The following is a 16,228-nucleotide window of genomic DNA, read 5'->3' as shown; positions in this document are numbered from 1 at the left end:
TGCTGAGTTGCCAGCTGGAATTAAATCACGACAGGCATAGAAGTGCATATGTCAGGATATTTTTATGAATTGGACTTTGCTTCTCCTGATAAAAGTTGACTTGGTATCAAACTTCCTGTGTCCATTGCCTGGGCAATGCTTTCATGTTAGATTGCACAGAAGAAACTGCACTTGGAGTTAGTAAACTCCTTATTTTGTCTTATTCAGCCCTGACCTGGACTTTTCAGTAGAAATGCTTTCAATTCATAGTTCTCAGTCTCTGCTAGTTACAAGGATAAAAAAGTACCACAGCTCATTAAGCTTTCAAGTTATTATCAGAATGTAGTCACTAGGAAACAAAATGTGCACGTTATAACCAGTGACATTTCTCCTGGCTGGTTCTTGCCAGGAGTAACCCTGTTTGTAAATTCACACCAAATCATAAATCCAAAGAAAACCTTTCATATATCACAAGGAACTATCATCAATGATGAGTCTGAAGAGGGAAAGCAAACATTCTTCAACTGGTTTCTTACTATGCTCACTAGTTCTGTCTAATGGTTATGGTTCAGAAGTAAAGGAGGCAGGCAATTGAGCACAAGTAGACTTTGACTGGGAGGAAACTGGATCTGACCCTATTTTTTTTGCCTAGCTCCAAAATGAAAATTTCTGACTTTTTAACAGGAAGTGAGGAAATATGCAAGCTTTTTTACTCTCCAAAACAACATTTTCTTTTTGCACAGACTGATACACAAGAACTTGCAGCCTCCTTCACAACTGCACGCACAGTGCTGGAGACAGAGATATTCTGTTGCGTTCTAATTCCTTCCAAAGTTATCCTTGTTTGCATCATATTTGTGATGTTAGGCTGGTCTCTAAGCTGTTCAAAGTCCCTTATCTCCTTGTCAGCAGATTAAATACTTGTGCTGGAGGAACAGACCTTGCTGGTAAATCAAAGAATGTTCATTCACATTCTTTCAGCCCTCTGGCACACAGTGCTGTCTCAGGTGTTTTGAAGGATTACCATTTGCATGGCTTCTTTATTCTTTTCCTCACAGAGAATATTGCTCAAATACAGCCCCAGGAAGGGAATTTATCAGCAACCTTCTGATCCAGTGTAGTGGGATGACCCTGGATGGATTCTTGGAACCCACCAGAGCCTCTCTCTGACTCCTCTCTGCAGCTGCACAGGGGAGACCAAAAACAACAAAGGGTTCATGGGCTGAGATAAGGACTGGGAGAGAGATCCCTCACCAGATACCATCACATGCAAAATGGGCCCTAATTAGAGATATTAATTGACTTTATCACTAACAAAACAGAGCAGGACAACGAGAAGCAAAATAAGATCTTGAAAACACCTTCCCCCCACCCCTCCCTCCTTCCCAGCTCTACCTCCTGCCCCAGTGGTGCAAGGAGACAGGGATGGGGGTTATGGGCAGCTCCTCACCCGTGGCTTCTCCTGCTGCTCAGGGAGGGGAGTCCTTCCCCTGCTGCACGTGGGGTCCCTCCCACAGGAGACAGTTCTCCAGGAACTTGAACTTCTCCAGTGTGAGTCCATCCCACAGGAGACAGTTCTCCAGGAACTTCTCCAGTGTGAGTCCATCCCACAGGAGACAGTTCTCCAGGAACTTGAACTTCTCCAGTGTGAGTCCATCCCACAGGACACAGTTCCCCAGGAACTTCTCCAGTGTGAGTCCATCCCACAGGACACAGTTCTCCAGGAACTTGAACTTCTCCAGTGTGAGTCCATCCCACAGGACACAGTTCCCCAGGAACTTCTCCAGTGTGAGTCCATCCCACAGGACACAGTTCCCCAGGAACTTCTCCAGTGTGAGTCCATCCCACAGGAGACAGTTCTCCAGGAACTTCAACTTCTCCAGTGTGAGTCCATCCCACAGGAGACAGTTCTCCAGGAACTTGAACTTCTCCAGTGTGAGTCCATCCCACAGGAGACAGTTCTCCAGGAACTTCTCCAGTGTGAGTCCATCCCACAGGAGACAGTTCTCCAGGAACTTGAACTTCTCCAGTGTGAGTCCATCCCACAGGAGACAGTTCTCCAGGAACTTGAACTTCTCCAGTGTGAGTCCATCCCACAGGAGACAGTTCTCCAGGAACTTCTCCAGTGTGAGTCCATCCCACAGGACACAGTTCCCCAGGAACTTCTCCAGTGTGAGTCCATCCCACAGGACACAGTTCCCCAGGAACTTCTCCAGTGTGAGTCCATCCCACAGGAGACAGTTCTCCAGGAACTTCTCCAGTGTGAGTCCATCCCACAGGACACAGTTCCCCAGGAACTTCTCCAGTGTGAGTCCATCCCACAGGACACAGTTCTCCAGGAACTTCAGCTTCTCCAGTGTGAGTCCATCACAGCCTCCTCCAGGATTCCCTTGCTCCAGCCTGGGCTCCTACATGGGCTGCAGGTGGATCTCTGCATCCCTGTGGATCCCCATGGGCTGTAGGAGGATCTCTGCATCCCTGTGGATCTTCTTCCATGAGCTGTGGGTGGATCTCTGCCTTCCCCATGTCCTCCATGGGCTGCAGGTGGATCCCCACAGACTGTGGATGGATCTCTGGCTCCTCCATGCTTCCATGAGCTGCAGATGGATCTCCATGGGCTGCAGGTGGATCCCCACGGGCTGTGGGTGCATCTCTGGCCCCTCCATGGGCTGCAGGGCACAGCTGCCTCGCCTCAGGCTGCAGAGGGATCCCAGCTCTGGTGCCTGGAGCACTCCTGCCCCCTTTCCTCCCTGCCCTTGCTGAGCTGCTCCTCTCCCACGTTCTCACCCCACTCTTCTCTGGCCACAGCTGTGCAGTTCCCTGTTTCTCCCTTCCCAGATCTGTTGTCCCAGAGGTGCTCCCACCATTTCTGAGTGACCAGCCCTGGCCAGCAGCACGTCCTTCTCTGGAGCTGCCCGGGCTGGCTCTGCTGGACATAGAGGAACCTCCCAGCAGCTGCTCACAGGAGCCACCCTGGAGCTCCACCCTGCCAAAGCCTGGCCATGCAAACCCAGTAAATCCTGAACAGAAAAGCCTGAGCAACTCAAGACCAATTCCTCATGAATGTAGTACTGGGGAAACAACCAGTACCATTACCTGTCACTGGGCTGTTCAAATGACAATGACAAAGCTGTGTGGAACAAATTTTTAAGGTGGAATTTCTAAAAACCTCTGCATTGAGCCAGCTGGCTCTGCATTGAGCCAATTTTTCTTCCATAAAGTTAAGCATTTTATTGCCAACTGCTAAAAGAAGAGAGCAACACTGCAGGCAGAGGCTGTAGAATAATGTTGTTAAAGCTGCTACCAGGTGTGTTCTGTGGCAAAGCCCCACAGTGCTGCCTTCCTCTGCAGCTCTGGAGGGTCACAAACATGCACAGAATGCCTTCTGAATTTGCCATGGATATCCTGGATGCTCTGCTGCTTGTCAGAGATACTCCACTGCCATCTGGCAAGAAGTCTGAGGTTTTTAAATCAGCATTTACTTCAAGATCTGATGGAGACAAAATTAAACAAAAAAATGTTACTTAGTAAGATTTATTTGTATTCTTCTAAGCAAGGGGATATATTTTCCTTTAGTGGGGAGAGATTGATAGAAAGGATTTCTTTAGCAAGTTTTTTTTCCCACTAGAAGATATTATTTTCCTTAATTTGTGACTGACTTAAAGGGCAGAGGTTGCAGATACTTTAATTTCAGCTTGCTGATTACTTCTTTCTCATGCAGATTGTGAGGATTAGAAGAAATCATTTTGTGAAAATTAGATTTCAAATAATACTAATGAGACAAGCTTTTTAATAGCTGCAAAAATTTTGTCAGTTATTCTCTAAATAGCACATTTGCTTTAATTATATCTCACACTGCAGTGCTTCAGTCACTATTAAATAGAAATGGGAATGCAATAGATGACAGTAGATATTCCAGAGTTCTTCAAGGTGGAGGAATCCATGGAAAGATGAGGAGCTTTGTCTCACATGAGAGCAAACATGGCTTCACTTGGAGAAAGAAAATAAACATGGAAGGAATAGGGGCACACTCTCCTCCAGGCTCCAGGAGAGGAAAAGATGGACAGGACAAGAAGGAGCAGCCTGGAACTGCAGCATGGGAACTGCAGGTGGCCATCAGACAGTGCCTCTGCTCTGCAAAGAGCTGCAGGGCTGCAGGAGACTGGCAGATGAGACTGGAGAGTCTCTGTGCTCCCACCACAGAATCCACTTTCTTCCATCAGCAAACCTACCAGTGTGCCTGCAGCAACAGCTGGCAAAAAGACTGGCAAGAAGACCCCACAGATATCACAATTCTGACTGCTTTTATGGGGGAAAAGGGTCCAACAGCGTCCCTGCAGTAAGAGAAAAGCTACTGATGTATGGCAAGACCCAGAGACAGGAACATTGGAAATTCTCCTCACCTGTTCTCATGCTACTGTACTTTGGATTTCTGCAGGGTTTGGTTTGGGTTACAGTCTTTCAAAGAAAGGCTTCCTGAATGTCTGATAAACCCTTCACAAAGGTTTTTCCTGTAAACTTAGTTATGACTTCAGAATAAAATCATGGCATGGAAGTTAAATAGGATGGCTCCCTGTGAAAGCTGCAACAGGCACACTTTTAATGTGCAGTGCCCTTGCAGCCTTTGTCACTGCAAACAATTAATTGTTTTCCTGTAATTTCTGAATTGTCTTCCCCTGTCACCTCTATTTCATTCACTTTTGGGTACACACATGTACCATATCCATGGGTATATCTATATTTATGCATCTTTACACACATGTATTTACATCCAGGGGTAGCAGGGTTCATAGGTGCCCATGATATTTGTTTGCCTACACCCCCACATCTTTTGAACCAGCTGCCCAGGGCAGACTGGTCAAGCAACCTTGACTGGAAAGTATAAAGTCTCTAAATGTAATATTTCTGTAATATTAAGTGAAAATTAAGAGCCTGATAGAACACCTCCAGTAAAGGAAAGGCTACAGGGTGAGCTCATGTTTACCAAGTCCCAGAAAATAATTTAGGATAAATGCCTGTAACCATGGAAAACCTTCAGCTGGAAGCCAATGAACTCAACCATGAGATAAAATCCCCTAGAAACCAAGCTTTGGTGGTTCTGCTGCTCACTGTAGTACTTGCTTCATTGTCTACTTTACAATATTTAGTATTTTTTCTACTTGCTAAATGATATGATTTGTCTTTTTCTGGCTGTCTCTCTAGGACCTGACTTGTTTTTTCAAAATTTGCTCATCTTTTCCTACACATGCGTAGGGGAAAAGAACTTTAATAAGGAAAGGATGTGTTTTCTCTTGAGTGCCATAAAGCCAAAGATTGCTTAAATTTCCTGATGATCAGACTAAAGCAGTGCTCTTCCAAGAGGGCAGCAGTCCTAAAGGCCAGCTGAAGACTTTAGAGTGCCTTTTCTACACAATGCCTGAACATCCCCCACTCCACAGTCATGCTTTCCAGCTTGAGCAGAGAAAGGTTATTGAGCTTTGGCACAAAAGTGAGTCTTGTAATAAATAAAAGTTTAAATAAATCCATTTGTGTAACAAGTGAGACAACAGTAGGTTCTCAAAATACACAATTTTACCTTTTCTTGATATGGTTTTAGTTAATTTTCAGCTTTTGAAATAATTATAAGGGCGTCAAACTAGATATTGGAGCTTATTTTGCAAGTAGTTCTACTGAAGTCAGGGCACTTGCAGGGAATAATTTATTCAGTTCAGCCAGATCAGATCCTGATCAGGCCTCTACTGAAAACAGACTGTAGACTCTGAAGCTGCTGAATTTCATGCATTCAAAGTATCAGGGTCAGAAAAGTGTGCATTGTTATTCACTGTTGTTGATACAATAAGTGAATGCAGTGAAGTTCCTGAAAGTTTAGACAGGGTTTTAAGTTAAACATTTTTCTTTTTGCTTAGATATTGAAAAGAAGCAGCTAAAAATAAAGGCATGTGACATATGGCATTTTTTTTCTGTCATTTTAAAAAAAAGTGAGGATTTACATTTATTTGCATACATATGTATCATATTGTATTTCTTTAATAATCATGTACAACTTAATTTATTTTCTAAACACTTTTGAGAAGCCAAAAGCAGTCAAATAGTCAGGAAAAACACCTGGAGGATGAGCTTTACTAGTTGGAGGATTAAGGCAGAGTTGAATTGCTCCCTTTGTGAAATAACAGCCTTGGTTCTCTGAAAACACAGATTGCTGTTTGCTGCTAATGGGTGCCTTGTGTAGCATTACAGCAAATTGCTTTCCTTGATGGCATAAACTGAATACACAGCAAACATGAGCACTTAGTTAAAATGTTAGCACAGCCAGAGTTGCTAAATGAAAATAACTGTTTTCCACAGCAAGGCCCTGGATGATCAGAAGTGAAGGATTTCTGGTTTAGGGGACTTGTGTCATCCAAACCAAGAAAAGCAACCCCAGGTTTTCTCTGGTCCTGCTGATTGCACAGGGGTTCTGCAGCAGAGCAAAGGACAGAGGCTGGGGCTAAGGGACAGTGGCAGGAGGAGCTGAACCTTTGGCCACATCAGGGTGGTCCCAGTGGAAGCCCAGGCAGCTCCCAGCTTTGCCTGAGCTTGGCTTTCCAGGTTTTTATAACTGGCTTCTTCACAAGGATAAATCTCTAGATGCTGTTAATACAGTTTTTGTCATCTTTTTCAAATGAAAAAGTCCTGAGGTCACCAAAAAAACCCAAAACCCCCCGTTTTGCTCACTGTGTCTCTCAAAATAAACAAATATAAGGAAGGCCTTGCATGAAAACCACATAACAGCTTCTCAGATCTCAGATTTTATTTATAAAGCGTGGGACGGAACTTGGTACCTGTCCTACTGCAAATAATTTAAATAAAAAGAGACTCAGAACATATTTGGAATCTTCCAGTGAAGAATTGAACACATTTTGGCACCTTGGGATGGGTTCAATAAGACCCAAATATCTCACTTCACCCTGCAAATTTGTTTCCTAATGGAATTGACACAGATCACAATTATTTCATAGAATAAATCAGTATCACAACAGAGCAACAATTTATCTAATAATCTGGGCTTGCAATTTATTCCAAATATTTGCAGTCCTCTGCCTTGATGGCCAGCAATAGAACAACCAAGAGTTCTCAGTCCATCCACTCTGGATAGAATTCTACAGCCAAGTGGGTTCACAGCCTCACACCCAGCAGCCAGTTTCCCCTTAAATAAGTCATTTTCTCAAATATTAGGTCAAGGCTAAAGCATTTGAGGGACATGTCTTGTTTACTTTTCTGGATTCCACTTGGACTTGAGGACCAAAATATGAAAATATTTCTTTCAATTGATCTCACTTTGTTAAAAGGTTAGAATTTATCCTTCTTCCCTGACCACTCCATAGGTTTTGGTAATGAAACCATTAAACCATTACTACCCTATCCTTCCCTGCCAGCTGCCTCAGCAGTAATTAATCTCCACTGAATGAGGAGCATAAAGGTGATTTTATCACTATTTCCCCACTGCATTATAATGATTATATAGCAAAAAAAAAAAAAAAAAAAAAAAAAAAGCACTAGAGAACATCTTTTGGTAGGAGAAGATTTCATGTGAGAATTTCTATATCCAGTTCAATGTCAGGTCTCCTTATCTGGCAGTATTTAGAGAGCAAAAGAAATTAATCTTGGCTCCTGTAGTTCCCTGTAAAGTGTGAGGTTGTAACTTTTAGAAGTCACTTGGAGCCACAGAAGAATTTGCAGCATCTACTCTGGAGATAAATGCTTTAACTTAGTGATATTTGGTTTTTTAAGAGCACTTATATGTGTAGTGCAATAAGCACATTTTTTCTATACTATGACCTTCAGCATAGAAAAATTTCCTCAAAGTCTTTCAGCATAGAAAACTTTCCTCAAAAGTTCCTCAAACTGCAAAGGCTTATTGCCAAAAAACTCCTTTTGTCACAAATCTATAAACACAAACATGATGACAGCCAGCAAAGCCCCGTTTTTGTCTTGTGCAAATCAAATCTACTTTCCCAAACAGCAGAATGCTCTCAGCCAACACACAATCACTAATGATCCTGCTGGCAGAATGACATTGTCTCCAGTGTTATTTTATAAACATTTCCAGCTTCTATTTGCAGCCAGAGTCAATCTTCTGAATCCCATCCCAGTGGAGCTTTCAAACAACTCCAGCACTAATTTCTAATACATTGAATGGTACAATATTCACCAGTTGTAATTGAATAGTTCACATCGAAAATCAGACAGCATTTTCATTCAATAACTAATTTTAAAAAGTTTCAAACAGTGGATGGCACCTCCTCCAGTTACAAACCCATTCAGCAAGCCTTGATTTTGTCAGCAAAACAGACAAGTGTGCACAGAACAGAGCAAAATCCTAAAATCTGTTATATTTGGGTTTTTTGTCATGGGTGTAGTGCAGCCCCTGGACACAGAAAAAGGTATCACAAAGGAAAAAAGCCTTGTTGGCCAATTTGAGGCCAGGAACTGTTCCCATGCCATTGTCTGTCCACATATATTTACACTGAAGAACTGCTGAACCAAAACTTTTTTCATTGAAAGATTGGAGTTAAAAGGTATCAGTGAAAAATTAAATATTTTTATTTACTTCTGCAGAAGACATTAAAAACTATCTCTTAGAAATATGTGATAAATACTTTTTCCCAGACAGATGTACTACAAAACCAGTTTTGGGATTTTGTGTCCAGACATCAGAGAGGAAAACGAAATGGAGATGCACAGAATCAAGGCGCCATCGAGTGGTGAATCTTGAACTCACACTGCCCTCTTCCCTCTAACCAAAAATAGTCATTATTGTCATACCTCTGTGGAAAATTGAATAACATCCTTGTAAATTATTTTCAAGAATAGAACTGTTAAGATAATTTTTTTACTCATAACCCATCACAACTTTCCAAGTACTTTTACTTTGGGGAGATGAAATTCCAACAACACACTGGCTACATGTTGTTAAAACTCCTCAATTTTAATTAGGAAAGCCATATAAGAAATAATCCATCTCCATTTTCGATGGAAGAATTGCTAAAGAATATAAAAGTGTGTGTAGGTGATGGTTATTATCACTGCTTGGAGGGAGGGGGAAGCTGACTGTATTACAGAATGGCAAGAACTGCAGCATAAGAGTTGAACCAGAAACCTCTAGCATTAAAAGTCTAAATTGTTTTAGTCTAAACTGAGATTCTGTACCGATCCTCACTCATCAACAGATTTTATACTTCATCTTTAGGAATGAATTTGTCCAGATCTGAATGCTGCAAATCCTGTGTCAGGTTCTCTGAATGTAATATACTGAGCAAGGATTGAAAAAGAGGTATTCAAAGCTAAAAGAATTCATTGCTATAGTCTGAGTTTAGAAAACCAAACAATGGGCAGAGATTGTTGAGATAACTTGCAGTCTTCAGACTACACAAAGAAGGTACACACCACACACTAATATTGTTGAATTTTTAAAGTATGACTGTATTTCTGAAAAAAATTAATGATTCAGGTTCTACTAGAAATGGAAAAACAAAAAAAAAGCAGTGCTTGTATAAGACTTGTACATATAAATATATTGTTACATTTGCCTCTGGCAGTGTGTTATTTATGTGTGATTATTGCAAAAGAGCAAGGATAAAATTTAATATAGCTTTCATCACAGCCTGCTCTCCTACATAAACAATTTGTTACTGGGTTATTGTGAAGAAAAATCTTCTGATACAAAGACACACATTCAGTGCTGCAGAAATGCCACAGAATCCTGTGTGCTGCTGGTTTTCTGAACACAATGCAAACTCATAAACCATGCAACTATGCAGCTCCAATCATAAATACAGAGGGCTTTGACCTTTCCTAGAAAAACACTTCCATATTACACTGCTGTAAACTAATTTAAAAATAAGAATAGATTTTAAAAAAAGTTCCAAACCTGCTGACAAAGCCACCTTCCATTTGACAGGCATATCTCGAGAGAATAGTGTTGGATTATGGTCACATTTGGGGTTTCTAGAAGGTTCTTCTGACCCCCTGTGTAAATTCCCAAGGGTTTGGTTTTCTGTGCCTAGCACACCACAAGGCTGAGCTGCATTTGAGCCCATGGGGAAACAACTGCTATCAAATGATAAAGAGAAAAGACTTTGTGCCTTGGGATCTTGGTGACAACAGTGACATCTGTGCTTTAAACCCTTTCCTGTGTTTGCTGATGAAATGCACACGTGGAAGGTATTGTCTGATATCACTGCACTGCCACAAAAGCTGTTTTCCCATCATTGCTGTTCCTTTGAGGCAGTCACTGTGTAGGCTGTTGGACAGAATATTGAGATCCTCGGATTCTGGATTGTTCTGGACATCGTACAGATGTTGCAGTAGGAGCTGAAGCTTCACCTCTGCATCTGGAAAATGCAAACCTGCCAGATCAAGAAAGAACAACCTAATTCCTTCCTTCACAAGCTACAGTCAATTATCAAAGTCTGGCCATGAACCTTTCACGTTGACTCAGTGTCCATAGTGCTGCTCTTAAATTTCCTTTTATTACCACTTTGTATCTAGATAAAAAATAACTCTATGTCAATTTTGTGTAACTTTAAGAGAAAACAAACACAGTGTTCTCAGTTTTCCAGGGTGCTGGCAACCCATGCTATTCAATAAACAATTTTTGCAAGCTTATGGAAAATCTGATGCTGAATCATTTCCCAAGAATGCTCCAACTCTGTAGTCAGCAGCAATAAGTTAAAAATATATAATAGCAAATAAATATGGAAATCACAGAATCTCTCTGTCCTGAAATCAATGTCATTGCAGAAATTTTTAAGTAGCTACTGGACTGATACTCCTCAGACAAGAAGAAATCATTTTAGGATTTCTAGTTCATGTTATCTCAAGACTATATTCAGGGCAAACTAAACTGCTCACTGAATCAGATCTTAGGAACAGTTTGGCAGGTTTGAAGATGAGCAGAGAAAATGGAATAAGTTTATCTGAATCCTCAAAACTCAGTAAAAGAACATTAGCACCAACATTCGACTATAGTGGAAGGCATTGAAAATCTGATAAAGAAAGAAATTACAAGCTCCAAACTTGGAATACCTGGGAGGATATAAACTGCTGCCTTCCAAAGCACTTCTGTGGTTTAAGGCTTGCCCTATTGCCACCAATCTTAATGGAAATGGAATCATGCCAGGATTGGAACTGTGGCCTCCAGGAAATAAAACAAGAAGCAAGTGTTAATAAATCAGGAGCACTAACGGGTCAATCAGGGTGGTTCTTGCTAAGTGATTACATGAATGACATAAAGATAGCACTTATCTAATGAATCAAATGGGCCCAAAGAAGCTGTAGCACAAGAGGTCAAGAACTGGAGTCTTTATATTATGTACAACACTTTGGTCTCTCTCACTGACAACCTTTTTTTTCTCAGAGTTATCTGTTTAAAGACATCTCTCCTTGTTATTAGCATTATCACATACTCCAGTGCTACCACAATTAATACTTTAGATTTTCTCTTTAAATTAAATCCATATCAGATGTTGCTGAAATTATGCTGATTACCCTGTCGCTGATTTTAAAGAAGGTGGTATTTGTGCTCACTTAAAAACCCTTAAAAATAGTAAACCTTTCTACTGAAATTTGAAAACAGTCTGAAATAGTTCTCTTGTTGAGATGAAGACACCCAGTACAAAAAATCCAAACCCATGTGGGTGAGGTTTGGCAGAATTGTGAGTTGAAAAGGCAGGTCTGTAATGAAAGTGTCAGGCAATACTGTTTTAGATGACACAAAATACAAAACTTCCAGTCTCTCCTTTACTGATTGCAGTAGCTCATTCCTCTGCACGTGCCACATCCATGATTGCATTGGAAGGAACAACCATTTTTGGAAACAATCATTTTATGCACCATCAGGCTGCTACAGGCAGGCTGCAGGTTTTGGGGGGGATGGGGTTATGCTTTTTCTAATCTGAGCTCTAGCCTTTTGACAGTTTTTATTTCTTTACTGGCATTTAAATTCCTCATTATTCTAGTCAGGTGAATGTTCGGTGTGTGGGTCAGGATTGTATCCAAGGCTGTGATGTTTCCTAGAGAGTTAGAGACAGGCTGGGCAGCTCAGACTAAAGGAGACAAAGTGCATTCCACACCACTGGCTGTCCCTGAGCCACCACAGAGTGAAATGCTGTCCTAACAAGGGAGGCTTTAATTCAGATTTACAGCAGGGTTTGTCTCCCAGCTCTGCCTCCTACACGTTAATAACACCTTTCCTCTAAACCCACCACGTTCCATCAATCTTCACTGGCTGCCAAGTTAAGGCTGCAACGAGTTTGCTTCAGTTCACTGCACTGCAAGTATTAACTCCTGGCAATCAGCAGCACAGCACATTAATTCCACATGAAAGAAACACTTCACAATCCTGGAGAGCTGACCTGAAGAGGTGAGTCCTCTGTTTCTCCTAAAAGCAAGGACCTTATGAGAACAGTAGAGCCCGTCAGGTTCCAGGGTAGCTCACTTAGGGAATTGGTAATCTCCAACAGCAGCTCAGTCAGCCAAGCCCGAGGCCCTGGGGAGCTGAGCTCCAGGGGAAATGCAGAGATCCCAGGAGGTGCCACAGAACCCTGTGAGGAGAACCAGCAGTGCCTGCAGAAAGAATTTGTGTCCTGGGTACGTCAATCAGGGCAAAGAAACTCTGGACCCCAGCACTGAGCTGCCTACCGCAGCAAGCAGCAGCACACATATTTATTGCATATAAATATTACATCTAATACATATGCATTACATTCTATTTATTACATCTATTATTATATTAATAATAAATTACATTTATTATTTATTTTTAGGTATGGCTCTACCTGACAGCGCTGCAGAGGTGAATAGGAATTTTCACACATATGGGATGTGCCACATAGATATGACTCTTTTTTTTTGCAGATCTCTAGTCTTTACTTGAGAGAAAAAGAAAGTGGACTGGTCTGGTATTTTATTGTTAAAACAGCAGTTAAAATTCATTTGGTACACTAAAAATAAACAATCAGTGCTTGTGATTGGTATCCCAAACTGTTTTCATCTTTTTCTCTGAAATAATGATACTGTACCTTTTTTATAAACCTTAAAATGCTATATCCTACTTCCAAAAAAAACTTTTTATTGCCAAAAACCCACCAATAATATTGTAGCCGAAATAATTAGGCTGAAATCTCAGAGAAGTAAGGTTGAGTGGATTGGCTTTCCTGAGAGACAATTATTTGGGTAATAAAAAATGCTTTTTAATGCTTTGCACTGAGAACTTTCAAGAGATTTAAAAGTAGCTTTGCACCTACAGGAAATGTGTGCTGCAACACCCTATTAGCAGTTCCTCTGTTATACACTTGTAGACAGACCTATATCCACACTTACACAATGTGTTCCTAACAAAAAGGCAGTTGTGGAATGGCCAGTCCCACTGCACTGAAAATGTCCTGTACAGCTTTATTCTGGTTTTTGAAGGAAGCCAGGCCTGTGGCTGCATTCTTCTCATCTGCAGCCATCTCATCATTTCCCTGCATTTCCTCTCCTCTCCCCTTTCCCTGTGGCCTGTAAGATATCTGATAGCTACAGGAGATAGGCAAATTCAGGTTTGTGCCCTTCCTCCAGAGTAAAGAAAATATCAGATTTCTTCCAAGCCTGGGAGGAAAGAGCCCAGTCCAGCCCAGATGTGCTGCTCCAGGTAAGCTGCAGCAGGTGCCACTGCAGAGCCAGGCAGGCAGAGGTGAGGCAGGGGCACTGGGGAACTTCAGGGCCAAGCCCACAAGGAACAGAGCTCTGCAATAAAACACTGTGTTGCGGTTTTTTACCTGAAAATATCTTCCAGTAAACAAGCATAGGAATAGCTGCTGAGTTACACAAAAAACCTGAAGCAGAGATTGTGTTCTCATGTAATCCCTGCACTGAAAGGCTTCTCAGGGACACAGCACAGTTCCAGCTGTTTTGTAGCAGCCCCTGGTGAAACAGTGGTCAGCACAGCATACAGGGGAAAGCACAGGAAAGGCAAACCTATACAAAGTATATTCCCTCTGTAAACCTATTTAATTTCCACAATGGATCATGGTTTGGACTCAGAACTCGTACCCAGCTGGTAAACTTGCCTCTTACAGCTTGTGAGGGATATTTCTTATTTCGAATTTAATTGCTTTTTTTCATTTCTTCTTTCCTCCTGTAAGGTCAGTCTTGGCTTATACCCTATGCTGTTTCTCTCCTCCTTAGCTTTTCTATTACTACAAGTTCCCAGGAGAAGCTAATAGCAAAATAATTTCTCCCTTTCTCTGCTGTTATTTTCTTGACTAACAAGCTCTACTCCTTCATCTTTCACTTACCTTGCTGATCATCTCTAATTGCCCTGTAATAGTCTCATCTCTCTCTGGACAGGACTTCATTGAATTTTTCAAGGAAAACCACACAGTGTGTGCTGTATATCCCCCACCACCTACATTCTCTATTATGGTCACTTTCCTCTACATCTCTTCTTTCAGTGCTCCACCTCAGCCTAAAAATCCTGAACTACACTCAAAATTTATACATTTTACTCAAATTGTTCATTTTAGGCAGGGTTATCCAGATTCTGTACTTAAACATTTTATGTCATTCATTACATTGTAGAATCATCACTGTGATGAATTCAAAGTGGAAAGCAAGACTTAAAGGAAGCTGAAAGTCTAAATTCATCCATAGCAGTTGACAATATTGTGCCCCTTTTCTTGATTATTTTCTCACTTTTCATCAGACTTGTGGGGTTTTTTAAAGATTTAATTATCTGTCTTTTCTCCCTCGAAGTGAAAATGACAAGAATTGCAGTAACTGTTCTGTCTCTCTGGCTTTTGTTTGTTTATATCCTTCAGACTGTAAACACTCCAGGCCAGTGTAATCCTTCTTGCAGTGTTGTGGGATGGAGTACACAGGGCTCCTAATCCCCAGCTGAACACTTGTATCAAAAAGAGAATTTTCTTTAACTGGATCCCAATAAATATAAAGATCCTCTGTGTTATTCCTCTCCTTTATACAACAAAATGTGGGAGATGCAATTTTTAGAGATACAGCTTCAGTCTGGGAGGGGGGGTAGGAGAAATTCCCTCAGGAGTGGTTCCTCATGCTCTGGTGCTTCCCAAACCCTCACATTCCCTATGTTTCTGCGAGATGCTGTTTGGAGTTGCAGCAATTTTAGTTGGCACAATGATTGAGAAAAGTGTCCCATTGCCTGTCTCGGGGTGTGCAGCACTGGCCAGGCTCAGTGCTTGCCTTTAGGGGCGATGGGCATGCCGGGCTCCCTGGCAGGGGCCTCGGAGCGCTGTCACCAGCTCCTGTCCCCTGGCAGTGCCACCATGGCCGCGCTGAGGGGACAGCGCTGGGGGGACAGCGCCGGGCACAGCCAGACTGCACTGAGGGGACAGCGCTGAGGGGACAGCCCTACTGCACTGAGGGGACAGCGCCAGGCACAGCCAGACCGCACTGAGGGGACAGCGCCGGGCACAGCCAGACTGCACTGAGGGGACAGCGCTGAGGGGACAGCCCGACCGCACTGAGGGGACAGCGCCAGGCACAGCCAGACCGCACTGAGGGGACAGCGCCGGGCACAGCCAGACTGCACTGAGGGGACAGCGCTGAGGGGACAGCCCGACTGCACTGAGGGGACAGCGCCAGGCACAGCCAGACCGCACTGAGGGGACAGCGCCGGGCACAGCCAGACCGTGCTGAGGGGACAGCGCTGAGGGGACAGCATCGGGCACAGCCAGACCGCACTGAAGGGACAGCGCCGGGCACGGCCAGACTGCACTGAGGGGACAGAGCCGGGCACAGCCAGACCGTGCTGAGGGGACAGCACCGGGCACAGCCCGACCGCACTGAGGGGACAGCACCGGGCACAGCCAGACTGCACTGAGGGGACAGCACCGGGCAGAGCCAGACTGCACTGAGGGGACAGCGCCGGGAACTTCAGCCAGACCGCGCTGAGGGGACAGCGCCGGGCACAGCCAGACTGCACTGAGGGGACAGCCCCGGGGGGACAGCACCGGGAACTCCTGGAGATCGTCACCACACCTCCTCACTGAAGGGTCCAGGGTCACAGCGGGGACACTGAGGGGACACAGTTTGGGGCATCACAGTACAGAAAAAGACATTCAGCTACTTGGGAGTGTCCAAAGGAGGCCACGAGCAGGTGAAGGCGGGGATGCCTATGAGCGGTTTGGGACACTTGGTCTGTTCAGCCTGCAGGAGACTCGGGGAGAGCTCACAGCAATCTCCAGCATCCTCG

Source organism: Molothrus aeneus, chromosome 10, assembly GCF_037042795.1.
Source record: "Molothrus aeneus isolate 106 chromosome 10, BPBGC_Maene_1.0, whole genome shotgun sequence".
Taxonomy (NCBI): domain Eukaryota; kingdom Metazoa; phylum Chordata; class Aves; order Passeriformes; family Icteridae; genus Molothrus; species Molothrus aeneus.
This window is presented reverse-complemented; position numbering follows the sequence as displayed.